Source organism: Zalophus californianus, chromosome 13, assembly GCF_009762305.2.
Source record: "Zalophus californianus isolate mZalCal1 chromosome 13, mZalCal1.pri.v2, whole genome shotgun sequence".
NCBI lineage: Eukaryota > Metazoa > Chordata > Mammalia > Carnivora > Otariidae > Zalophus > Zalophus californianus.
Window position 1 is genome coordinate 56,904,503 of NC_045607.1, and position 19,326 is coordinate 56,923,828.

The window sequence follows — 19,326 nt, forward strand, 5'->3', positions numbered from 1 at the left end:
TATATGTATTGTGAATATTTTGACTCAGATTATTGCACACATCATCTTCTTATTGAAGTCTTTTGATAAAAAGAAATTTCCAATTATTTTAAGTTCAGTTTGGCAATTTTTATTTGTTTCTTTCTGTGTCTTGAATAAGAAATTTTTCCCAAGATTTTGAAGCCAACCCGTATTTACTCTTACAATCTTTATACTTCTGACTCTTAAGATTAGGTCTAAAATGCACATCTGATTAATTTTTACACATGGAATGAGTTATGAGTAAAAATTTTTTCCACAAGGATATCCAGTTTTGAGTACCATTTGTTAAAAGCAAACTTTATTTTCTCTGTTGAACTGTTTCCTTTTTAAAATATCAATAGATCATTGGTCAATCTCTATTTTGTTCCATTGATCTGATTGCTCGTACTTTATGGCAATAAAACACTATGTTGATTACAGAGGTTTATGATCTTGAAATCAGATAGAATATATTTTTCAATTCTTCTTTTTCAATGGTGTTTACAGCTATTTTGAATTCTACACATTACCATAAAAGTTCTGGGATCAGATTCATTTTCTCCCAAAAGTTCTCTAATGGTTTTGATTGTTAATGCATTAATTTATAGATCAGTTGGGGGGGATGAACAATTTTACAATATTAAAACTTCTCACTCACAAATGCAATATGTCTCACAATTTTTAATGTCATTTTTCTTATCAGCAAGATTTTGTACTTTTCAGTGTGCTTTAATAGGTATCTTCTCTGATATCATTTTTAAAAATCTCATTTCTAATAACATTGCAAAAAAATTTATATTCCTTTTTCCATTTTTTATTGCAAGAATAATGAAACGGTATTGATTCTTGTATACTGACCTTATATTGAGCAGCACTTGCTAAATTCATATAACATTTCTAGTTGATTTGTTAAAGATTCCAATGGTTTTCAATGAATCTATAATAGTCTAACTCAATTTTTCTGTTTGCTGTAGCCTTCAAATCTGCCACCACCAGCCTTTTTCCTCTTTTCCCATATCAGAGCAAGCTGAAGAGAAAATTTCAGAGTTCCTCTCTCAGTACTCCTGGGAGTTGAAGCCATGCAAACTCCTGCCAGTGCATGGAAATCCTCTTTCTGACCCTACTAATTAACCACAATAAAAACAAAACCAGTCTCTTTCTCAGCTTTCTCAAGATATTTATGGACCTGCTTGGGAATCTTCTCTGTTCTTCACAGGAAGGCTTATTATGTGACCAATAAATTTTATTTTATTTTATTTTTAAAAGATTTTTATTTATTTATTTAACAGAGAGAGAGAGAGCACAAGCAGGGGCAGTGGCTGGCAGAGGGAGAGGGAGAAGCAGGCTCTTGGCTGACAAGAAGCCTGATGCAGGGCTAGATCCCAGGACTCTGGGATCAGGACCTGAGCCGAAGGCAGACGCTTAACTGGCTGAGCCACCCAGGTGCCCGCCAATAAATATTTTAATTCATATATTAATCTTACTGCATGTGTGGGCTTAACATCCAAACAATTCGGGGTGGGGTGTTGATCCTGCCTTCTGTGAGGCAAGATAGTGCATGACATATAATCTAATAATGACAGTTTTGCTTCTTTCTTCTCAAATGTTATGCTTATTATTTCATTTCTTTGTTCTAATGCACTAGCTAGGACTTCAGTACAATATTGGCTAGAAAGGATTGTAGTGGTCTTCCTTATCTTGATTGCAATCTTAAGAGAAATTGGTCAATATTTCCCTATTAAATATGTTACCTGAATATTTTAATATATGTAATTTATAAAATGGTCAAAATGTCATTCTATTCCAAATTTTCTGAGGTATTTTATCTTAAATAGATGTTAAATTTGTTAAATGTATTTGAGGCACCTAATATTTAGATTTTTGATTCCACTTTATAAATGACTTTTTTCCTTTTGTTCTTTGCTATTTTTAGTAATTGCTCTACAGATTACACTATATAACTGTTTTTATCACAGTTGACAATTAATAGTAAGAACGTTATAATAGTAAATATATATAACTTCCATGAACTTTGTCCCATTATTGTTATATATTTAACTTATGCTACAATGCTGCAATACATTGCCATTATTTTGCTTTAAGCAATCAGTAATCATACATAACTACACACATGCATGCATACATGTTTTTAGCATAATATACACATCAATATTATACACACATATAACATGTAAGTATATATGTATAGAATCTGTGTATATGTATATTGTTATTAGTATAATATTGTGTACATGAATATATTGTCATGCAAGTGTATCACATGAACATAAATATAGTTCACATAATTTTATATATTTATGCTTTGTCATGTTGTTTATTCCTTTATGAAGATTTGAATTTTTACCTGGTGCCATTTACCTTCACCTGCACAAATTCTTTAAATACTTACTGCCATGTAGTCTTGCTACATATGAATGTTCTCAGCTTCTCAGGTTTAACTGCCTAAAATTATCTTACTTTGCTTTCAATTTTGGAAATTTTTTGTTGGGTTTAGAATTATGTGCTGAATGTTTAATGCATTTTAATGATGTTCCATTTTTTATATTTATTCTACTTGAGTTTGCTGTACTTCTTGGATCTCCTGGTTAAGAGTTTATTCTAACTTTGGAAAAATCTTGATAATTATCTCTTCAAATATTTCTTCTGTCCCATTCTCTATCATCTCGTCTGATAGTCAGGTAAGCCAATATTAGATTAATTAATAATTTCCCTCAGATACTGAGAATTCTATTTCTTCCGTTCTTAGTTGTTTGTGTATGTGCTTCAGTTTAAGTAATTTCTGTTGAATTGCATGAAATTTGTTGATGCTCTTCTCTTGTCAATTCTGCTATGAAATCCTTCAAGTGAATTGTTCATTTATAACATTTTCATGAAATTATTTTTTAATAGTTTCCATCTCTCTGCTATGATTTGTCTCTTCATGTATGCTCTCCAGTGTTTTGTTATACATTTTAGTAAACTATTTTTATAGTTACTTTAAAAACCCTATTGAGTAATTCTGACAACTGGGTCATCTTTGCATCTCTATTCATTTTTTTCCTTTCTTGAATATTGGTTATTCATAAACAGGCATCTACAACTATCTCATACATTTTTAGAATTATACATTGGACATTGTATTGAAAAGGACAGTAAAGGGGAGCCTGGGTGGCTCAGTCAGTTAAGTGTCTGCCTTCAGCTCAGGTCATGATCCCAGGGTCCTGGCCCCACATCAGGCTCCTTGCTCAGTGGGGAGACCGCTTCTCCCTCTGCCTGCCACTACACTTGCTTTTGCGCTCTCTCTGTGTGTCAAATAAATAAATAAAATCTTTAAGAAAAAGAGAGAGAAAAGAAAAGGACAGTAAAAATTAACCTCTACTAATTTTTAAATTAAAATTTCAGGGGCACCTTGGTGGCTCAGTCGTTAAGCGTCTGCCTTTGGCTCAGGTCATGATCCCAGGGTCCTGGGATGGAGCCCCGCATCGGGCTCCCTGCTCCGCGGGAAGCCTGCTTCTCCCTCTCCCACTCCCTCTGCTTGTATCCCTTCTCTTGCTGTGTCTCTCTCTGTCAAATAAATAAAATCTTTTTTAAAAAAATAATTAATTAATTAGTTAATTAAAATTTCAAAACAGCTATCCTCAGAAATGGTTGCTTATACTGTCAGTCCACTGGTATGGGGATCTGAGTCAATCTAATCTGCAATTGAGAAAGTTGTGCTTAGTTTCAGCTAGATTCACTGGCAGCTTTAAATATTGGGGGGGACAGAAGTATGTCTCCAAAATATCTTGGGATCTGAGAAACAACAAGATGCCAGAGATGTTCTATTGTTTTATAGCACAGACACCAGCTTTCTGAATAATGGAAGATTTCTCTTTTCTTTTTTTTCTTGTCTTCCCCCAACCTACCTCTCTCCCTCCTTCTCTCTCCTCTCCTTTAGAGTAAAGCTATCCACATTTTGAGTTGTTGAAATGTTCTCTTTAATCTTGAATTCCTGCACTTTAGGAGATTTATTTCATACTTTGGAAGACAGTTGCAACATAGGAAGTGAAGACTCAGTTTTCCTCAAATGTACATATCTCACTGTATTAGTTTGTTAGGGTTGCCATAACAAAGTACCACAAACTGGGTGACTTAAAAAACAGAAAATTATTGTCTCACAGTTCTGAAGGCCAGAAATCTGAGATCAAGGTGTTAGCAGATGTGGTTCCTTCTGAAGACTGTGAAGGAGAGTATGTTCCATCTTTCTCCCAGCTTCCTGTGGATTGATGGAAATCTTTGTCATTCCTTCACTTATAGACACATCACCCCAATCTTTTCCTCATATTCACAAGGCATTCTGTGTGTGCATGTGTGTGTGTGTGTGTGTGTTTGCATGTATGCATGCTTGTGTCCAACTTCCCCCCCTTTTTTTGCAAGGATGCTGATCATATTGGATTGGGGGCTCATTCTACTCCAGTATGACCTCATCATGTTCATTAACTATATCTGAAATGACTATTTCCAAATAAGTGTATAGTCTGAGATCCTTGGGGTTAAGACTTCAACATAATAATTTCATAGGAAAGGGGGGCACAACTTAAAGCATAACACTCAACTTTCCTGCCACACAGTCATCCTTCAGAGAACTGCTACAAGGTACTCACTGCAGACATGTAGAGAATTGAAGAATTTCCCTCAGCACTCTTGTTCCCTCCCAATCTTTTGGTTAGCCATTGCTTTTTCATTAGACAACCCCCCCATAACTATTAGGGTGATAATTATGTTATTTCTCTTACCCTCCTCCAGCATTCAGTGGGGAGATGCCTTGCAGTTAAGAAAGCTGTCTACTTTCAGTTTATGAAATAGTCATGTGCTTTGGAGTGATATCTTGCCCTGTGACTGTCCACCTTAGAAGATAGGACCTTCCACTTATTTAGAATCTTGTCTGCCATTGGAATGTGGGAACTAGGGGTGCCTGGGTGACTCAGTTGTTTAAGTGTCTGCCTTCAGCTCAGGTCATGATCTCTGGGTCCTGAGATTGAGCCTCATGTTGGGCTCTCTGCTCAGTGGGGACCCTGCCTCTCCTTCTCCCTCCCTGCCCCCTCACCCCTCTTGTGAGCTCTCGAGCTCTCTCTCTCTCTCTGTGTCAAATGAATAAATAAAATCTAAAAAAAAAAAAAAAGGAATGTGGGAACTATCTGCCATATGCCTCCAGGACTCAGCATCCCATCCTCAACCACAACAAGAAAGCCCATAGGAATGCTGATGGATAGTTTCAGACTTGCTTTGTAATTGGGGCTCACTGGGATTTAAATCAATCATTCCTACCCATTCATGGACATTAAAAGTTCATTATAATTTGGCTTATTTTCTCCTTAGCCCATATATAATGATTTCTTCCTCATTTTGACACTCTACCAGGAATAAGACCAGACATGGATCTCTTTTCTCCCAAGAAGGACATGCTATATCCTAGAAATTAGTTCACTTAGGTTTTTGTTGTTGTTGTTGTTTTGTTTTGTTTTGTTTTTTAATCTTCAACACTCTGATTTTTGTAAACTTGGTTTTTTGCTCATATGTCTTGTTATAAGGGTGGTAGCAATTTCTTTAAGATTTTCTATTATCTTAAACAGTAATTGAGTCCCACCATCATGTCTTTCTTGACTAGCCTCACATAGAAAAGTTGCTGTGTTAAACAACTTCCGTGGATGCCATTCACATTATAGTCTATGTAAACATTATACCCTGGAACTGACCAGTTCTCAAAATACATGGCTAGACATAATATACCTTCAGTATTAACAGCACTCTTTCAAGAAAGCCTGAATCATCTCTGCATAGTGCCTATGAGCTAAGAGAGAATTGAAGAGATTTATTTCATTGATTAATGTCTTGGGTATTCTTACTGGGAACTTTTCTTCTCTGAGTGAAAAAATAAAAAGTACTTTAATCTGATGAGCTCAGGTGTGTTTTCTTGAGAAAATCTTACATGACATAATACTGTATGACAGGAAGTCTACCACCCGATGCTGAGCTTCTGGAGTGAACAACACATCCCTGAAAATGAAGACAATTATAGTTGTCAACAATTTTACTTCAACTTCTACAGAGAAGAAAACCAAGGTTAGTTTCTTCACAATCATCAGTTTTCTTCAGTTTGATAAAGTCAAATAGACATGGATTCTTTTTATTTTATTTTATTTTATTTTAAAGGTTTTATTTATTTATTCATGAGAGACAGAGGAGGAGAGAGAGAGAGAGAGAAGCAGAGGGAGAAGCAGGCTCCAAAGAAGCAGGGAGCCCGATGCGGGACTCGATCCCAGGACCCTGGGATCATGACCTGAGCCGAAGGCAGACGCTTAACCATCTGAGCCACCCAGGCGCCCGACATGGATTCTTTTTTAAGATTCCCTTAAACAATAAAGTTGCTTACCTGGAAGGTATATCAGATGGTAAATTAAAGACATGAAAAAGACTAATTTGGAGTTTTATACTTCTATACTTTTCAATAACTTAGCTTCCAAACATTTACCTTCTTAAGTTCGACCATGATATATTATTTGCAGTGCCAAAGTTTGTGTAGGAATACCCTGGACCTATAACAATTTAGAACATTGAACAAAAAATATATATGTAATTCTGTGTTTTCACTTTGGTATTCAATAAATGCAATTTTTCTGTATTTTTTCCCTTAAAATTCAATTTCCCAAAAGGAAAAAATATATCATTTTATACTCCATACTAATTTGTTAATAGGAATAATATTTTAAAAGGCTAAAGTTATTATCATGGTAATATTTGATTCTAATCTCTGTAAATAAATACTCTGTCATTTTTTATATATGACCTTTAAAAACAATAAAATCCAAATATTTATTTTGATATCTGGTTTCAAAAAGTATAGTATTAGAAATTCAAAGTAATTAAGATGATATTATACAGCCTATCTACCATTTTACATTTTCCACATTGGTACTGCTCCAAAGACTCTGCCAAAACAATGCATTATAAATCTTCAGAAAAAAATGAAGGAGGTGTATTAATAAATAGATATACAGATAAATATTATTATCCTAAGATCTGATGAACAAAGAAAGCCCTAAAAGTTAAGTACATTCTTTGTATATTCTATGTTCCATATCTCTAAAGAACAATATACACATTTTAAAGTCAAAGGTTAATTATATTTGTCCCTTTTCAGCAGATCTACAAGCAGATCTAAGTAAGCAAGTGCAAACTATTGATCTGATGTCTAAATTATACGGGCAAAAACAATGTAACTTCATATTTTTACATTTTTAAACTTCTGGGACACACATACATATACACACACTTAAGGACACAAAGATCTAATATCAGATTCTATGGCCAATCAATTGAAACTAAAGATGAAGGACATTAGCTAGAGTGATAACCCATTTAAATTGCATTAATTATTATGAAAATTTCCTCAATATCAGAGTCTTTTTTTATGCTTTTGGGCTTTAACTAAATGTACATGTTTGTATTATTCTAAAGGTTCAACCTTTTAGTGTAGATCATTTGCTAATAATAGTGAAATAAACAATATATATTATATAAGGCAGTCAAACCACTAACAAATTATTTAAAACATACAAAGTTTCCCTTTGTTAAATGGGATGTAGTTAACCACCATTTCTTTCTTTGCATGGGGCTGAATTCTATTTTTGCTGTTTTCACATCTTAAGGAAAGATTAATTGATACATAACAAATTTCTCTTATATTAGAATTTGGCACTGACTGTAGATTATTACAAATGATTGCTAAATTTGTGAGTAATTATATTATACAGCACATCAATTAGTATGTGAAACTCCTTGTTTCAATTCATTATGCAGAACACCGATATCACTTAACTTTTTAATATTCTATCTTTATCTTTCAGTGTAAATAAAATATATTACCTTTCAAATTAATATAAATTACTATAAAACATGCCATAAACATTACTATGGGACATTCTGACTCTGAATTGTTTTCCAGGGAAATGTAGAAGTTTGGTGTTTATTTTGCAATGTGAATGTATATGTTAATGTTGATCTTGAATTTAACTTCCAAGAGTGAACCAAGGCTTTAATTTTCTGAAGTATCATGAGTGTATTATTTCTGTCCATGAGTTTTATGATTTTATACATTGCAATATGCATTCTTTTCACTGCCCATAGAAAATAAATCTTCACATTGTTTGCATTTAAATTCTAAGTAATCCTTTTGTGCACTCTATTCAACTTTGATACACTTTTTCTGAACACTTTTGGATTTTGATTTTTCAAAGAACAAAATGCAGTAAAGAAAATTTGACTGGAATACATCCTTTTAAAAACAATGTGTAGGGATGCCTGTGTGGCTCAGTTATTAAGTGTCTGCTTTCGGCTCAGGTCATGATCTCAGGGTCCTGGGATCAAGCCCTGCATCGGCTCCCTGCTCAGTGGGAAGCCTGCTTCTCCCTCTCCTACTCCCCCTGCTTGTGTTCCTGCTCTCGTTCTCTCTCTGTGAAATAAATAAATAAAATCTTTAAAAAACAAAAACAAAACAAAACAAAAAACAATGTGTAGACTTCCCTCCATTCTCAAAAGAAAGTGTAATTATGCTCTCATTTAACTTTATTATGCTTGAGAGCCACTATTCCACTATACATATTCTAATAAGTTATTCATTAAAAGTTCATTTAATTGAAATTAGCATAATTATATCAAAGCTTTTCTCTATCTACTCTGTTTCTTCCTTTTCTGAAGCCCAAAGGTCAAAATGATTTTAATTAATTTGTGATTATTGTCATCAGCTAAGTGCTGTAGAGTAACAACAGGTAAGAGTATCAAAGGGCCATTGACTGATGAAATTGTAAATAATAAATTCCTTTTCCAAAGAGGTCAAAATACTTCAAAAACGATTGTAGATGAGGTGAAGTCTCTTATTTTCTTCCAGAAAATAAGTAAAATCTGTGCATTCCCTTTTCTTATTTCCATTCTTACTGTTCCATATTCTCTGGCAAATATTCATCATTGTTTTCATCTTCAAGGTCATTCTTTTAATTTTGTGGCATCCTTCTTCAATACCACTCAAAGATCTTCCATAACATATTATCTCAGCAACCAAGAATTCATTTACTTCTACAAATGGATTTTAAATCTTATATGCATGGAAAATTAGAAAAAAAGTCCTGAATATAAATACAATTTGATGATTTTAAGAAAATACTGTGATGAATACCTTTGGTTCTCTATTGCTATTATTCTGAATTCCATCCTAAGTAATTTACTCCTCTATATTAATGTGTCTTCTTTCAAAACTGTAAATATCTTGTGATTTGCAGTATTTTGATTATCCAACATGCTAACACTAAAGCAAATGTTTAAAAAACTTTTAAACATACAGCTGAGATCGTTGTTTTTAACACACAACTGAAATTATCAAAATTAAAGAAAAGAAATTATGCCACAAATAGAAAGTCCATGGAAAGAAAATTCAGAATTAAGTAACGAGTTAACCTGTCTCACCTAGGTCTTTCTTACGTTTTCAAACACTGATGATAATTCCACTCTGAACACATAATTCCTTAGTTTTCATTAAGTTGTTACATAGGCTTTAATGTATTCTTACACAACTGAATCGGGCCAAGCACCCTGTTTGAAACTTCAGAGACAAAGATAATAAAGCCCCTGCCTGTATGCTTACCATAACATTAGACCTTCATTTAATTCTCACAAAAACCCTGTTAGGTGTATGCATATCATTGTGTATTAGTATGCTATGGTTGCTGCAACAAGGTAACATAAACTGGGTGGCTTAAACAAAAGGAATTTTTTTGTCTCACAGTTCTGGAGGCTGGAAGTCTATAATCAAGGTATCAGAAGGATGGTTCATTCCAAGGGCTGTGAAAAAGACCATGTTCCATGTCTCTCCTCTAGCTTCTGGTAGGTTGTTGGGATAATGAGAAGATCTTTAGTCATCTGTATTTGCTAATTGGCTTTATCCAAAAGAAAAGTAAACTTTTTAGTATCTTCATGACTGCAGGTAGTTTTACAACTAAGAGAAGTGTTTCAGAAGTTAGGACCCTAGCTTTACCCAGGGGAGTAGGAAATACCGTGTTATTTTTCCTTGGTGATTGCATTTTAAAGGGATAGCCCCAGGTCCTTGAGAAAAGCAGTTCTGGATTGTAAAACTGGCAAGAGGCTTTTCAAGAGATTTACATCTCTAAAAGGCAAACAAAGAATTTACAATTATAAATTCTCTAAAGTAAATGCTCTAAAGAAAGGGAGATCTTGTCTTTAATGCAGGAAGGAAACCATGTCTAAAGTTTAATCAAGCTGAGAGGAATTTTAAGATTCTCTTGGTCCTTGTTTGGTATTATTCATCTCCAACAAAAAGTAAACTACTTGGAGGAAAGAATTTTGTCTGTCTTGGAGAAGAATTTTTCCAGAAGACATAGCACAGTATCTGGCTCAAAAAAAACACTGTTGGATGAATGAATGGAATGCATAAATAATAATGCTTTCCTGGAATAAGCTTCTAGTTCATATTCACAAAAGAACCAATGAAGGTTTCTAGGTATTTAGAGTAAGAGAGCACTCATGGCTCTTGGTTTAGTTTGGATTTCTCTTATTTCATTACAATTGAGGTTCTACTCTATCTCTAAAAGGTCTCTTCTGCAATGATGTTTTCTTGCAACAGAAAACTTAACCTCTGTCTCTTTATTTTTTTATTTATTTTGTTTTAAGATTTTATTTATTTATTTGACACAGAGAGACACAGCGAGAGAGGGAACACAAACAAGGGGAGTGGGAGATGGAGAAGCAGGCTCCCGGCTGAGCAGGGAGCCCGATGCGGGGCTTGATCGCAGGACCCTGGGATCATGACGGGAGCTGAAGGCAGATGCTTAAGGACTGAAACACCCAGGTGCCCCTGCCTCTTTATTTAAATTAGAAGGACTGTGATGTGCTTTGTAAGTTGCTCTTTTTTGCTATTTGCTGCAGACTACTTTACACTGATTTGTTGCCTGGTGACATTGTTTCTTTTCATTTAGTCTCTGTTTGCCAGATACCAAAACTAATATCCATAAATTAAATATTTTGTGTACTTTATGACCATTGTTTTGCTCACTTTGCATTCTTCTTGGTGTGCGGTGAAGGGGTTATTTTTCTATTTCTTTTAGGTTTAAACTGAAAATAGAATAACTACTTGGAAGAAAATAACACAGAGCCCAAACTTTCTGTATTGGAATTCAGATATGCTCCCAGTAGGGTCTTCTCTATCACCAATTTGTGTCCATGACACATGGGCTGCATATACATTCTTGCAAATTGAATATATAATGACTCTAAATTGTACTGTCTAGTTGAGCAGCATTTAAGAGAAATTAGGATTTTTCCTCCTGTGAAGTGATTGTGATGCTATATATATTATTTTCAAACACCATGTTATTTTAAAGAAGTCTCCCGGGGCGCCTGGGTGACTCAGTCGTTAAGCGTCTGTCTTTGGCTTGGGTCATGATCCTGGGGTCCTGGGATCAAGCCCCGTATCGGGCTCCCTGCTCGGCGGGAAGCCTGCTTCTCCCTCTCCCACTCCCCCTGCTTGTGTTCCCTCTCTCACTGTCTCTCTCTCTGTGTGTGTGTCAAATAAATAAATACAATCTTAAAAAAAAATTTCCCAGATAAATTGTTAGTTGTTTTTAGTTATTTTTTTTCTTCAGTAATTGTGCCATATTATTCAACTTGACTCCTTTCCTCTTCAACCCCACCCAGAGACAGATAATGAAGTAATGAGTGGCAGCTATTGTCTGTCTAGGAAATGAGTTTGCAAGACAGGAAATAAGAATTTAATTTTCCTGATTGACAGGAGTGTCTAGTGGCTTCTCATATATATATGTGTGTGTGGGTGTGTGTGTGTGTGTGTATTGTGTTTTGCATCTTTTTTGATTTCAATATTTGGTTAACATTTGGAGCTAAGTCTTGCTATTGCTTTCTTTGTTATGCTGTCAGACATATGGTTGTAGTGTCTAAGATCAGGGGAGATGTATGTGAGGACAGGGAAAGCAATGATTCCACTTTTGTAGAACAGGAGTTATAGGCAAACTACAAAAAAGGAAAAAAGAATATAGCTGCTTGCAATTCCAATCTCTGCTGCTCAACCAAGCAGACCGAAGGTAACCACTGGCTATGAAAGTAGCCTCTAGCTATCTCACTTTGAGCCACCAAGAGGGAATCATCCTTTTGAAAAAAAAAATAGGAAATAAGAGAAATTGCTTTGAGGGCTCAGAAAGGAGAAACAATAATGCAAGTATCAGTTGCTATATAAAAAAAGAATTGTTGTACAATAAAAGTTACTTTGAACAAGACTATATTTGGTCATAATGCTTTTTGAAACTGACTTGATTTTTGTTAAATGAAAATACAATAATAAAATGAAATATCAAATATAGTATCTACTTAATAATTTTATAGGACTTAAATGAGATATTTTATAAAATAAAAAAGCTCTAATAAATACAACAGTGTCTCTTTTTTCTGTTTCTCTCTGCATGAGTTCTAACAAATCCTCTGCTATGCATTTTTCATTTCTAGTATTATTCATTAACTTTTCTGTGTTGGCTTTTCTAACCCTAAAAGGCAAATTTCCAGTAGACCTTGACACATTTTCACTTTCATTTAAGGGGAATAAATGCTCCAGCATGCACACTGATGGAAATTAATTTCATCTAAATGCTCTTAGGCTAGCTATCTGGAAATGTAAATACTCCTACTGCAAATTTTGTTGTCAAAGGTTTTTCATTACTAGCAGGAACCCTGACCAGACCAGATTGTGAGAAAGCAGCAAAGTCCTAAAAAAAAAAAAAAAGTAATCTGCTTTCTTTATCAAATTATCCATGAGTATCCAATGCATCATTGAATTAACAGGGAAATCTATCCACTTTCCACAAAAGTTTCCTCTGTAATTTTGTACTAATGTCAGGTGATGGAAAGATGATCACATTTGATGAGTAAGATTAAGCCCCAGAATGAGGTCTATGAATGATGATGAGTATTGTGCATCCAGCAGGGAATTCACAACTGCAAATTTAAACTTGAAGCATATTTTTAGTCACTTGTCAAGAAATAGACAAACCAAAGCTAAAGATTTTTAATATGTAAACTTTCATGACTAAATCCATATGACCTATGTCATCTATTTTGATTTCTAGTTTGTATCATGACATATAGCACTTATTTTTAATCTATTTTATTGACATATGAGTTATGTAGATAAGATGCATCAGTTTCCCTGTGCATTTTGATGAGTTTTGGCAAGTGTATAAACTTATGTAGCCACTATCTTAATCACTTTATAAAACATCCATAAATCTAAAAAGTTCCACTGTGTGTCAGTAGAGTCAATCCCACCCCCACAAGCATAGGCAACCATCAATCTGTGTTCTGTCTTTATGGACTTGTTTTCCACTTTTCAACATCTTATATAAAGAGAAGCATTCTACATGAGCTCTTTAATTTCTGGCTTTGTACATCTGATATGTTGTTTTGGAGATTCATCAAAATAACTCTATGAATGAATAATGTGCTTATTTTTATTGTTGACCCATACTCCATTATATTAACACACCAAAATGTGTTCATCCACTTACTTGTTGATAGACATTGTACCCTCTTCAGTTTTGGGTTAACATGAATAAAATTGTTATGGACATTTATGTACATGTTTGCATTTTCCTTGGGTAAATCTTAGAAATGGAAACAGTGGTTCATATAAAAAATGTAACATTTTTTAATTTTTTTATTGTTATGTTAAACACCATACATTACATCATTAGCTTTTGATGTAGTGTTCCATGATTCATTGTTTGTGCATAACACCCAGTGCTCCACGCAGAATGTGCCCTCTTTAATACCCATCACCAGGCTAACCCATCCCCCCACCACCCTCCCTTCTAGAAACCTCAGTTTGTTTTTCAGAGTCCATCGTCTCTCATGGTTCGTCTCCCCCTCAGAATTACTCCCCTTCATTCTTCCCCTCCTGCTATCTTCTTCTTTTTTTTTCTTAACATATATTGCATTATTTCTTTCAGAAGTAGAGATCTGTGATTCAAAAGTCTTGCACAATTCAAAGGCCTCACCATAGCACATACCCTCCCCAAAGTCTATCACCAACCCATCCCAACCCTCCGACCCCCCACCACTCTAGCAACCCTCAGTTTGTTTCCTGAGGTTAAGATTTTCACATATCAGTAAGGTCATATGATACATGTCTTTCTCTGATTGACTTATTTGACTCAGCATGACACCCCCCACTTCCATCCATGTCGTTGCAAATGGCAAGATCTCATTCCTTATCATGGCTGCGTAATATTCCATTGTGTATATATACCACTTCTTCTTAATCCATTCGTCTGTTGATGGACATCTTGGCTCTTTCCACAGTTTGGCTATTGTGGACATTGCTGTTATAAACATCGGAGTGAACGTACCCCTTCGGATCCCTGCATTTTTATCTTTGGGGTAAATACCCAGTAGTGCAATTGCTGGATCGTATGGTAGCTCTATTTTCCACTGTTTGGGGAACCTCCATACTGTTTTCCAGAGTGGTTGCACCAGCTTGCATTCCCACCAACAAGAGAAGAGGGTTCCCCTTTCTCCACAACCCCGCCAACATCTGTCGTTTCCTGACTTGTTAATTCTAGCCATTCTGACTGGTGTGAGATGGTATCTCACTGAGGTTTGGATTTGGATATCCCTGATGCTGAGCGATGTTGAGCACTTTCTCAAGTGTCTGTTGGCCATTTGGATGTCTTCTTTGGAAAAATGTCTGTTCATGTCTTCTGCCCATTTCTTGATTGGATTATTTGTTCTTTGGGTGTTGAGTTTGATAAGTTCTTTATAGATTTTGGATACTAGCCCTTTATCTGATAAGTCATTTGCAAATATTTTCTCTGATTCTGTCGGTTGACTTTTGGTTTTGTGGACTGTTTCTTTTGCTGTGCAAAACTTTTTATCTTGATGACATCCCAAGAGTTCATTTTTGCCCTTGCTTCCCTTGCCTTTGGTGATGTTTCTATGAAGAAGTTGCTGCGGCTGAGGTCGAAGAGGTTGCTGCCTGTGTTCTTCTTCAGGATTTTGATGGACTCCTGTCTCACGTTTAGGTCTTTCAACCATTTGGAGTCTATTTTTGTGTGTGGTGTAAGGAAATGGTCCAGTTTCATTCTTCTGCATATGGCTGTCCAATTTTCCCAACACCATTTGTTGAAGAGACTGTCTTTATTCCATTGGATATTCTTTCCTGCTTTGTCAAAGATGAGTTGACCATAGAGTTGAGGGTCCATTTCTGGACTCTTGATTCTGTTCCATTGATCTATGTGTCTGCTTTTGTGCCAGTACCATACTGTCTTGATGATGACAGCTTTGTAATAGAGCTGAAAGTCCGGAATTGTGATGCCGCCAGCTTTGCTTTTCTTTTTCAAGATTCCTCTGGCTATTCGTGGTCTCTTCTGGTTCCAGACAAATTTTAGGATTATTTCTTCCATTTCTTTGAAAAAAGTGGATGGTATTTTGATGGCAATTGCATTGAATGTGTAGATTGCTCTAGGTAGCATTGACATCTTCACAATGTTTGTTCTTCCAATCCATGAGCATGGAACGTTTTTCCATTTCTTTGTGTTTTCCTCTATTTCTTTCATGAGTATTTTATAGTTTTCTGAGTACACACCCTTTGTCTCTTTGGTTAGATTGATTCCTAGGTATGTTATGGTATTGGGTTCAATTGTAAATGGGATCAACTCCTTAATTTGTCTCTCTTCTATCTTCTTGTTGGTGTATAGGAATGCCACTGATTTCTGTGCATTGATCTTATCCTGCTACTTTACTGAATTCCTGTATGAGTTCTAGCAATTTTGTGGTGGAGTCTTTTTGGTCTTCCACATACAGTATCATATCATCTGCAAAGAGTGAGAATTTGACTTCTTCTTGCCGATTTGGATGCCTTTGATTTCTATTTGTTGTCTGATTGCTGTGGCTAGGACTTCTAATATTATGTTGAACAGCAGTGGTGATAGTGGATATCCCTGCCGCGTTCCTGACCTTAGGGGAAAAGCTCTCAGCTTTTCCCATTTGAGAATGATATTCACTATAAGTTTTTCATAGATGGCTTTTATGATGTTGAGGTATGTACCCTCTATCCCTATACTCTGAAGAGTTTTGATCAAGAAAGGATGCTGTACTTTGTCAAATGCTCTTTCTGCATCTATTGAGAGGAACATATGACTCTTGTTCTTTCTTTTGTTAATGTATTGTATCACGTTGATTGATTTGTGGATGTTGAACCAACCTTGCAGCCCAGGGATAAATCCCACTTGGTCATGGTGAATAATTCTTTTAATGTACTGTTGGATCCTATTGGCTAGTATTTTGGCGAGAATTTTTGCATCCATGTTCATCAAGGATATCGGTCTGTAATTATCCTATTTGATGGGGTCTTTGTGTGGTTTTTGGGATAAAGGTAATGGTGGCCTCATAAAACGAGCTTGGAAGTTTTCCTTCCATTTCTATTTTTTGGAACAGTTTCAGGAGAATAGGATTAATTTTTCTTTAAATCTTTGATAGAATTCCCCTGGGAAGCCATCTGGTCCTGGGCTTTTGTTTGTTGGGAGATTTTTGATGACTGCTTCAATTTCCTTAGTGGTTATAGGCCTGTTCAGGTTTTCTATTTCTTCCTGGTTCAGTTTTGGTAGATGATACATCTCTAGGAATGCACCCATTTCTTCCAGAGTATCTAATTAGCTGACATAGAGTTGCTCATAATATGTACTTATAATTGTTTGTATTTCTTTGGTGTTGGTTGTGATCTCTCCTCTTTCATTCATGATTTTGTTGATTTGGGTCATTTCTCTTTTCTTTTTGATCAGTCTGGCCAGGGGTTTATCAATCTTGTTAATTCTTTCAAAGAACCAGCTCCTAGTTTCGTTGATCTGTTCTACTGTTCTTTTGGTTTCTATTTCATTGATTTCTGCTCTGATCTTTATTAGTTCTCTTCTCCTGCTGGGTTTAGGCTTTATTTGCTGTTTTTTCTCTAGCTCCTTTAGGTGTAAGGTTAGGTTTTGTATTTCAGACCTTTCTTGTTTCTTGAGAAAGGCTTGTATTGCTATATACTTTCCTCTTAGGACTGCCTTTGCTGTATCCCAAAGATTTTGAACAGTTGTGTTTTCATTTTCATTGGTTTCCATGAATTTTTTAAATTCTTCTTTAATTTCCTGGTTGACCCATTCATTCTTTAGTAGGATGCTCTTTAGCCTCCATGTATTTGAGTTCTTTCTGACTTTCTTCATGTGATTGAGTTCTAGTTTCAAAGCATTGTGGTCTGAAAATATGCAGGGAATGATCCCAATCTTTTGGTACCAGTTGAGAAATGATTTATGACCTAGGATGTGATCAATTCTGGAGAATGTTCCATGGGCACTAGAGAAGAATGTGTATTCCTTTGCTTTGGGATGGAATGTTCTGAATATATCTGTGAAGTCCATTTGGTCTAGTGTTTCATTTAAAGAGTTTATTTCCTTCTTGATCTTTTGCTTAGATGATCTGTCCATTTCAGTCAGGGGAGTGTTAAAGTCCCCCACTATTATTGTATTGTTGTCAATGTGTTTCTTTGCTTTTTTTATTAATTGGCTTATATAATTTGCTACTCCCATGTTAGAGGCATAGATTTTTACAATTGTTATATCTTCTTGTTGGACAGACGCTTTAGGTAACATATAGTGTCCTTCTTCATCTCTTATTACAGTCTTTGTTTTAAAATCTAATTTGTCTGATATAAGGATTGCCACCCCAGCTTTCTTTTGGTGTCCATTAGCATGGTAAATGGTTTTCCACCCCCTCACTTTCAATCTGGGGGTGTCTTTGGGTCTAAAATGAGTCTCTTGCAGACAGCATATCGATGGGTCTTGTTTTTTAATCCAATCTGATAGCCTGTGTCTTTTGATAGGGGCATTTAGCCCATTTACATTCAGGGTAATTATTGAAAGATATGAATTTAGTGCCATTGTATTGCCTGTAAGGTGACTGTGACTGTTTATTGTCTGTTTTCCTTTCTGATCTATGCCGCTTTTAGGTTCTCTCTTTGCTTAGAGGACCCCTTTTAATATTTCTTTTAGGGCTGTTTTTGTATTTGCAATTTCCTTTAGTTTTTGTTTGTCCTGGAAGCTTTTTATCTCTCCTTCTATTTTCAATGACAGCCTAGCTGGATATAGTATTCTTGGCTGCATATTTTTCTCATTTAGTGCTCTGAAGTTATCATGCCAGTCCTTTCTGGCCTGCCAGGTCTCTGTGGATAGGTCTGTTGCCAATCTAAGGCTTCTACCATTGTAGGTTACATATCTCTTCTCCTGAGCTGCTTTCAGGATTTTCTCTTTGTCTCTGAGATGCGTAAGTTTTACTATTAGATGGTGGCATGTTGACCTATTTTTATTGATTTTGAGAGGGGTTCTCTGTGCCTCCTGGATTTTCATGCCTGTTTCCTTCCCCACATTAGGGAAGTTCTCTGCTATAATTTGCTCCAAGATACCTTCTGTCCCTCTCTCTCTTTCTTCTTTTGGGATCCCAATTATTCTAACGTTGTTTCATATTATCGTATCGCTTATCTCTCGAATTCTGCCCTCGTGATCCTGTAGTTGTTTCTCTCTCTTTTTATCAGCCTCTTTATTTTCCATCATTTGGTCTTCTATATCGCTGATTCTCTCTTCTGCCTCATTTATCCTAGCAGTTAGTGCCCCCATTTTTGATTGCACCTCATTAATATCCTTTTTGATTTCAGCTTGGTTAGATTTTAGTTCTTTTTTTCTCCAGAAACGGTTTCTCTAATAACTTCCACGCTTTTTTCAAGCCCAGCTAGTATCTTTAAAGTCATGATTCTGAACTCTAGGTACGACATTGTACTAATGTCCGTATTGAATAGGTCCCTGGCAGACGGTCTTACCTCTTGTTCTTTTGGCTGAGGTGATTTCTTTCGTCTTCTCATTTTTTCGAGAGGAGAATAGATGAATGAGAGAACAAAATGCTAACAGGTTAACAACATCCCCAGCAAATATACTGTATACAAATCAGAAAAGACCTGAAACCAGGGGAAAAGAAAGGGAAAGAAAGAAAAAAGTAAGAGAAAAAAAGAAAAAGTAAAAGAAAAACGTAAAAACAAACAAAAACAGAACAAAACAAAAAAAAAACACAATATAATCAAATATGATCAGGCTAGTGCATAGATCAGTGGCACACACTAGATTTTGGGTGTATTTTGGTCTGTTATAAGAAAGTGCCTCCTAAAATTTTAAAGGAAGAAAGACTTATATATGTCCA